At 39.6% G+C, this 9,399-nt stretch overlaps 1 protein-coding gene across 1 annotated transcript in view; it reads left to right on the top strand.

The window, feature by feature from the left end:
• LOC145907417 (uncharacterized) overlaps positions 1 to 9,399 on the top strand; it is a 116,766-nt gene that overhangs the window by 84,300 nt on the left and 23,067 nt on the right. The gene's annotated exons all lie outside the window — the stretch shown is intronic.

Genomic DNA, 9,399 nt, shown 5'->3' with positions numbered 1-9,399 from the left:
CGGGGGCTGTACATTTTTTCACAAGGTGGGGGCGGTGGGGGTGAAGGAAGACCCTCAGCGTCCTCCTCCAATCCGTTCTACGTCGCTTCCCTGGCCATTTTAGCCTCTCTCGCCAGCTGGAGAGGGGAAATTTTACCAGATAATCAGAGAGTGGCCAAGTATTGTGGGAATGATTACCACACAGAAAATATTGCACTGTTCGTGTTACTTGTACAAACATGTCAACCAATTGCTGAAATAAATCTTTTCAGTATTTCGACTGCAAAAATAAGATTGCTGAGATTTAAAGCAATTTGGTGTCTGGGTTTCTTCAAACAATCAACACAGGAAAGGTAACTTTTCCTTCTATGCAAGGAAATCACAAAATTTTAAGGTTTTTTTTACCACCTCTTGTTCCTGTTTCTCTCTTCGCCTTTTTTCTTCTTCCTCCCTCGCGAGTCTTTCCCGTTCCAAGCGCGCCTGCAGAAACCATTTTCTTGCCTTAGTTTATTCAAAAAACCTAAATTTTGAGAACAATTCGCCCAACTTTTGAAACCTCAACAAACTTATTGCAAACACAAAGTCAAACTTTAAATATTAGCCAAACAATTTATGTGGAAATTCATAAAAGTGGAGGAAACCGTTCTGTTCCAGGATTCTTACACAATGTTATTGTGACCTTTAAATTTAAAAAAGCTGGCGGGTAAAAGGAAAGTAAGGGACGGACAAACCTGTTCCTTCCTCTGTTTCCTCTCCCTTTCCATTTGTTCCTTAAGAGCCTTGAGTTGTCTGTGTTTTTCAAGCAGGATCTAAACAATGGTAAAGGTGTAAACATGAAGGTTGCCATGGAAATCGTATCAGCAAATGCACTCAATGACTTTTTACACAAAGTGACAGTGCTTTGGGTGTATTTAGTATTTTAAGTAGAAAATCGTAAACTCCAAGTGTGTTTATTGATAGTATGTTGTCCAACAATGTTGCGTCAAGTTTCCTTGCCAGCAAGCATCAATCACTGAAAAGAGGTCACGCAAATGTTTGGCATGTGACAACTAATATGACACACATGGGTTGTGTAATCCTGTATTAAACTACCAACAGCATTGAAACCATCCAAAAACAGCAACATCCTACCTTAAACATCTTCCGGGCTGCCCGCCCTCTCGTGTATTTCTGGAAGACGATCGTCGCCTCCGCCCTTTTTCTCTCCCTCTCTCGTTTTTCTGCGAGAAGAAGTTTGAATAATTTTCTTGCTTTTCTTCCTCTCTCGAATTTCTGCATTGTGATGATCGCCTTGTGAACTCGTTTGAACTTCCTCCGCGCAACAAACCCCTGAATAATGGCGGGAAAACAAGAAACACACATGTTGTGTAGTAGATTTGTATAAAATACAGTCATTGTTTACATTAAATAATAACAAAAAAATGTAAATACAATACTTTGCTTTATAGAGATGGAAGTTCAATGCTGTTTCAAATCAGCAGTTGAGTTATGGCTCTGATCTTACTTACATCATTTTCACGAAGTAGTGTTGTCCCACTGTTTGTCCAAATATGCTTGAAGGCTTGTCTTTTTTTGTGCTGCAAGCAAGCGTTGAATAATTTTCGGTTTTGTCTTGTCAAACTTTCTGTCATGAAAACATTTTGCAGGTTGAAAGTTGTTTCTTTGGAGTTGGGGAAATGCAGATTTGATTTGTTGAAAAATATTTAATTCCTAATTTTCCTTGAGATAAACTTTCAGTTATCGGTGGGATTATTTTGATGAGCTGCTTGTTGTTCTCACAGGTATTCTGTGTGAGATGCTATATCAGTTTTTTGAATCGATACTCCCATGTGTTTGGCAATTGCAATTTGGTTGGTGCATTCTTCTTTAGTTTGTGTTACTCAAAATATTTGTTTGTAAAAAAAAACAGAAAACAACAACAGTTGAACTGAAAGAAAAAGTATTAAAATTGCAAACATACATATTTAAATGCATTCTCTCCTGCTATATTGTTCAAGGATATTTACTTCACTTTTGCTTCTTCAACATCTGTTTGCAATTTTAATACTTTTTCTTTCAGTTTAACTGTTGTTGTTTTTTGTTTCTTTTACAAACAAATATTTTTAGCCAAAATTTTCCTATTCCAACCTTATTGAAATAGACCTGGGGACACTGTGGATGGTTTTGACTTGTAGGGGTCTCATAAGTGCAGTTGGTGACTGTGGCCCAGGGCTAGCTCGCAAACTAGCCAGGAACAGATATTTTTCAACGTAAGTCAGTTGGGTACCCGTAACTGGGCATCAAACAATATAGACGAACCACTGTGGAGCACATTATGCCCAAACAACTGCTTGGTATCCAACAGTATCAAATCATATGGCATTTTTCTTTACAATCATTTTTTTAAACGAATTTGAACACAGTTTTTACTTCATGTATGAAGTTTAGGTCGCCATTACTCAACATGATAATAAACAGTTCAATTTAAAAACCTGCATTTTGCGGCTGTTCAGCAATTCATGATATCACGTTTATAAACAGCGCCGGTTCTCATGTTTAGAAATGTTCACAACAGATTTTTGTGCTGGAACCTGTATGAGACAAACAATAAAAGTTGGACATAAATTATATAAAAAAGAACAAAATGTTACATTATAAGATTTAATGTAGCAGTTCAAATCTGGAGCTAAACAAGAATTTAACTCGACCACAAAAAGTGGAAAAACTCACTAAAAGTCCCATGAAATGGTGACAATACCGATGTCCATGTGAGTATTGTGGATGTCAACTGATGGAACTTAGTTTGCATGAAAACATTTTGTTGCCACTTTTACAAACAACCTCATCCACATCAATTGTAAAAAGTTCAGGGTTCTCCAATTCTATTCTGTTCCAATTTGATGAAAGTTTTGAAATTAACTTGGATTCTTCTGTGAATTGGTTGAGATGCCAAGCAATACTCCTGTGGTAGGATGGGTTTGTGTAGTAAGGCTGTAACGTTTATGCATGACGTAGTGTTCACATTTACGTAATTTTCCATTTAGGTAATGGAGAGTGACTTGCAGTTTTGTACCGCCCAGATAAATACCACAGTTCTCGGAACTGCCCAGGAAGAATTGATCGTAATCGCATAATGATAGTATCGTAGCTCACGCGACGACATTCTTACACTGTTATGATTGTCTTTAAATCTCTGGTTTCTGTAGCCCGAATTCATTCCACATTGTGGAGTCGCCTACTCTGCGCTGGGCTTTTGCCTAGTGTAGTTTCACCATTCATTCTACATTGTTGGTACGCCTTGGCGTAGAATCACGTTTGTTTATTCTACTCTGGGGTTGATTTGTATTTCTGAACCTATATCCTTTGTCTTGGTGAATAAAACATATTAACACAAGTTTGGTTAGTTACGAAGAGGAGTCAGGAGTTAAGGGAAACGCATTATCGCAGTTGAACACGCAAGTCAAACAAACAAACAAACAATACACATCTCTACAAGGCTTGCAATGAAAATCCATGAATGATTTATCCACGATCTGAACGACTTTATTCAGTTGTTGAACTGCAGGTCGGGCTGAAATCTGGAATTGTTTGGAAACAATAACAAACAATCTGATACCAAATCAAGACAAGAAATGCTGTGAACAAAGTTTCACCCTTACCTTAAACCCACAAAATGATCTTGTTTTTTCATCGTTCACATAAATATTCAAATCATCAGATGATAATGTGATTGAAAATCTTCGAAACCGTTTTAAATTTTGTCTGAGACTTTCCACTAAAGGGTCTATGCAGTGGTGAGGTATGACATTAGGCCTTGAAATACTCACATGGAAATCATCCACAAGATGCCATGTCGATTCTATCAATTCATGCACAAACATTTAAAACTGTACACAATAATTTAAGCAGATAATTTAATACCCTTTTCTCTGCTTTCGAGTGTTTTTTCAATGTTGAATTTAAATTCATCCAAACTTTTTTTAGGGTAAGGTATGTAAACATACGTTGCCCAATTTCCGTGCTCGTGGGGGAACGACCGGATTCGACCTCGGTGTTCCTGGGGTTTCAACGACTTGGTGTCTCCAAACAATGAAGAAATAGCTTGCGGTAAAGGCAAATTTACTTTGGTGCCAGCTTGATCTACTTGCGTAAATTCCTCTTCGTTATCGCTAAAATCAGAATCACTGCCGTAAGCGTCGCAAAGCGAAGCCAAGGCCGCCATTTTGACCAGAAATCAGTTTAAAACCGGCACTTTTCATCAAATATAAGGGAAAGCACCCGGAAAACCATTGAAGTGTGCAAACGTCAACATCGGTATGAAATGCAACAGGGGGCAAACTTTGTTTCCCTTTACAATTACTAAACAGCTTAAACTGTACTGACTGCAGTGAAAACATCACTGTTCGTTGGCGAGTTACTTGAATGGCGCGTTTGTAATGCTGGAAAGTGACCACGTGGTGCCGCTGTGCGTACATTTTCATCCCAGTGTTACGAACGGTAGATACTTAAACCACCTCACGGATGGGCGAAACGGGATTTCTCCGTTTCATGCGTGGCTACTCAACATTAGTTTTCACGAAGACTTTGCAATATTATAACTCTAATATTAAGTTTGTTCATGCAAAAACGTTGTTACACACTAAAGGCCCGTTTACACTACAGACGATTCCGTGTTTGTTTTATTGTGCGCGCATGCTGAGTTGTGCTGGGATGGGATGTGCCGGTCTGTGCTAAGATGTGCTCGCTTTTGCTCGACGAGCATAAATTCGGACACAGTTGGGCACATTTCGGCACACATTAATGCGAGAGTGCAAGGCGACTGCTTAAAAGGAGAGGACGCATATTATTTTAGTTGTGGTTGTGTGATGTGACCGCGTTTGACATGTGAGCGATTGTTTTGAGAAATGGTGCCGTAACTGCATTACAAAGCGGTGTGTAGAACGGCGTCTAAGCGGGATGCTGCTGTGAAAAACCATTGGTTCAATTATACCATCTTTGTTTTCATAATCTGTGCTGTTTGGTTCAACATACTGTAGTGTTACCTTGCGTCGTAAAAAAATACGTAAAAGCAGTACATGCCTTAACTATGTAAAACAGTACATGCTTTTTGTTGAAGAATACGTACAGCCAATAGCATCAAATTCAATTTGTACCTATAACATCGCTGGCGGGGCTGAGAAATGCAAGGCAAGACTGACATCCTTAAAAAAATTATCAACGTAACTTGTCACTTTCACTTGTCGGTTTCGTATTCATTACAGGGAAATCCCCGTAGTCGTGCTCGATTATTCCAGTAGTGTAAACACCGTGTGTCCCAGACTGTGCTGTACCGTGCCATACTGTGTTCGTGTGTAAACGGGCCTTAAGAGCATATTGTTTTTTGGTAGATTTGCCTAAAGACCGAGAATTGCGATACTTTAGGACGTGTGTAGCATTGGCGAAACACGTGGTAAAGCGTTATGTTTGTGACAAGTGTTATGAAGACTTAAAGCCCTGTCATGTGCCTCTTTCAGTGTTTTGTAAGCCAGTTGACTACGTAGCAAATTTGTGACGTTTGTTTGTATGATTTAGACGCTAAGCTCACTCCACAGTGCCTTCAGAAACGTGGTATTGTGAACTTCAGAAATGCTGACCGTGTCCTGTATAACTGACTGCGCTAAACTGTCCTGTTTGGCGCAGTCAGGCGCCCTGTTTGTACTGACTACCCCAATGCTGTCTTGTTGCTGATGTATTGTGTCTCGCCCATTCTACACTGCGTACTGATTCGTTGTTCTTTCACTGCACAATATATTCACTAAAAACCAAGAGACTGGGGTGCGGTTGCGAATATCTGACTCATCGTACCTGGCGTTGGTACCTACGAAGACCTGATACATAGGCAGACCGATAGCGTAGGCCTATGCATCACTTTATTTATGAAGATAATATCGAGCATCCGGTTTACCATGGAAGGCAGTCTGTAGTTTGTTCAAACCTTCAAGCAAAAATTACAAGATTACCTTAAGCTAATAAAAGCCATTCCAACAAACTAGAAAAACCCCAAGAAAACAAACAAACAAACAAACAAACGGGAAACCTACATGGAATCGACCTTAACGGAAACCCAATAGCAGTCGCTCTACTATGATAATTTTATGCACTCTGAAAACGAAATTAAGATCTTTCAAAATTAAATTTGTGGGCATTGGTAACGAATGACGCTCTATTTGGCTTCAGGCTGGTTGACAGCACGGGTGAATGTGTTTTTTTTGCGAAAACGAAATGGAAACAATTTAGCATGTATTTTTTGTGTGTAATAAATGTTGCAATATTCTGGGAAGAAGTAAGTGCATGGTTGGACGCCAAATTGATGGAAAGAATTCTACTGACCAACTTTTGATGTAGAAAACGTAAATACGAACCGAGTAAAACTGGTTAATTTGTTCTTATTGGTAGCAAGATTTTGTATTTCAAAATGCAAATTAGCTAAATTGCAAGAGTGTTTTGAAATATTCTATACAAAAGTTCAGCAAATCAAGGCAGCAGAACGAAAATCCACTGCCAACTAAAAATGGCAAAGAATTCAAACTAAAATGAAATGCGTTCAAATTTAACCGCGATTGTAGGGAACGATCTGAGTGTTTTTGTTACGCTGATTTTTATCCCACATTCCTTGTAACATGCAAAGTATGTTAGAAAATACGTGAACAGAAATATTACAGATTCCCTATGTTATTACAGGAGCTTGCCGAAAAACTACATTCTGCATCGAAGAAATCAAACTGAAGTGCTGTTTACACCTTTCTGCTGAACAACGCCTGGTTACAGATGCCTGCAGGCATAGGTTTTGAACCGATGACAGAGTGGAAAACAAAGGTTATGAAATAACGTGGACAACAAAAGCGAAACCGACGCATTTCCTGCTCCTTAAGAAATGCCACCATAACTTCCTTGTGTTGTTGGCTGCACTCCACAAACTTTCGTGTTAGATCATCTTGCGCACACGTAGAGGTGGTTGTTTGTTTTTATTTTCTGGTCGATCAACATTTTCACCGCAAATGAATCGCGAAAGTTATGAAATGACGGCTCGCTCTGGTCCCCAGGAAAACAGTAAGTCGTACAAACCGATTATATTATCTTTGTGTGGAGAAACTAAGATCTTGTTGTCTGACGCGTTTTCCCAACCGGTGTGAATAAAGCAGAAAAGTCAAAACTATTTTTTAACAACTTTTGACGTCACAATTGACGCTTTGTACCAAAATGACATTTATTTGACAACGTGTATTATTACGTCATAACCTTTACATAATGAAACGCCAGTAAAAATGGGCTTACGTAAGATTTGGAATATTACAATGACAAACTCAAGGAGAAAGATACTAGACCTAGTAACGTAAGGTTTTGTTGGAAGCTAAATTACCCGAACTAAAAGCACGTCTGTAAACTTAACGACAATCAGTTTACGAGGAACCTCAGCGAAGCGCGGAGAAAGAGAAGTTGTCACAATTACGTTCTGAGCTTAGAAGAATGAAGATTGTGCTGGTGGTACAGGGTCTGGTTATCGCAGCAGCTCTCGCTCTGGTAAGTTTCATATCAGTAAGAAATTAGCGTAGCGTCATCACTCTATGGGTAAACAGAAGTTGGAGCGTAATAAATCAACCGTGTGCTTTGTGAAACGAGATATATTCAATCATGACCAATATGAAAGTTTCGTTTCTGGTTTGGGAGCTAACATAGCACTTGTACGCTTCCACTACTTGGGGTAAATACGAATGGAATAAAACAATGTTTGAAACAAAGTGTTTCTGATTACCGTCAGTTGGTTTATTTTTTTGATTTGTGAAAAATCGATTTCTCGTACAACATACGTCATCATCAGTTTCTGCAAATAAAATGCATTAAAACATTCGAAGCTACATGTACCTAAAATAAACAAACAAATAAAAATAAAACTGAAATGATGAACACAATGTCCCCTACCACTGCATCTACACAACTGTAAACTTCACTGCAGTGCAAGGCCCTCTGACACCGGAGGCAGAAAGATAAGAGAGTGCGAATCAAAACCATGACGACTCGCGGGACGAACACACGACGTCATTGAACAACATTAAAACAATGGTGAAAGATGTTCTCCATCCATAAAAACACACAACACCAAGCAAAACTGCCAGCAACTGCTTACGAATTCGGGGGGAATCATTTTTTAAATTTTTATTTAAACTTGGGTGCGGTTCTGCCATTTGGCTTCGCACACATCCAGTCCTTTCGCCATGGACTGTTCCACAAATACCACCGAAAAACAACTTGAAATGCTTATGCGCGTTCCTTCCGGTTGATGCGCGTTTGCAAAATGATGGCGCAGAGCCGTTTTGTCGTTGCTTCTCAACTTGCCTTTGCTTGAATTCCAAAAATGTCGCCCAAGGAGGGGGGTCGTTTGTAAACGATTTGGGCCTGGCTCTTTAATTGCCCTTCTTTTTGTGTGAGCTTGAGAACCTGAGGAAATGCTGTACCCCAAGTTCTGTCTTTCGTTGTTGCGGCGCAAGCGGAATGCTTCACCGAGGACAATCAACTTGTCCTGCAAACGGACTGCAACGACCCTCCTGGTAGCTACCCTTGTGGGCGGTTCGCATTGGGCGGTCACCATGGTAACTACATATCCACGGTTAATGAAACGACAACATTAACAACAATAGCAGGCAAACAATTTAAACTGCTGCAACATGTAACGTGTGCGAGTTTCAGCATTTATGTTGCGACGTGCGCAACATGTCATGAACAATACGTTGGCAAACCAAAAATAAATTTTCAACAAGATGGACACAACACAGATTGGAATTCAACCAAAGGCAAGTTGGGAAGCAACGACAAGGCGGCTCTGCGCCACCATTTTGCAAACGCGCACCCATCGGCAGGAACGCGTTTAAGCATTTCAAGTTTTTTTTCGGTGGTATTTGTAGAACAGTCTAGGATAAAGGACTGGATGTGTGCGAAGCCAAAATGGCTGAACCGCACCCAAGTTTCAATAAACATTTAAAAAATGATTCCCCCCGAATTCGTAAGCAGTTACTAGCAGTTTTGTTTGGTGTTGTGTGTTTTTATGGATGGAGAACATCTTTCACCATTGTTTTAATGTTGTTCAATGACGTCGTGCGTTCGTGCTGCGGGTCGACATGGTTTTGATTCGCACTCTCTTATCTTTCTGCTTCCGGTGTAAGAGGGCCTTGCACTGCAGTGAAGTTAACAGTTGTGTAGATGCAGTGGTAGGGGACATTGTGATCACCATTTCAGTTTTATTTGTTTGTTTATTTTAGGTACATGTAGCTTCGAGTGTTTTAATGCAGTTTATTTGCAGAAACTGATGATGACGTATGCTGTAGGCGAAAAACAATTTTTCACAAATTAAAAAAATAAACCCACTGACGGAAATCAGAAACACTTGGTTTCAAACATTTTCTATCG

Source organism: Ascidia mentula, chromosome 6 (assembly GCF_947561715.1).
Source record: "Ascidia mentula chromosome 6, kaAscMent1.1, whole genome shotgun sequence".
In the NCBI taxonomy this organism is placed as follows: domain Eukaryota; kingdom Metazoa; phylum Chordata; class Ascidiacea; order Phlebobranchia; family Ascidiidae; genus Ascidia; species Ascidia mentula.
The sequence above is the reverse complement of the archived record's forward strand: the minus strand, read 5'-3'. Positions and strand labels throughout refer to the sequence as shown.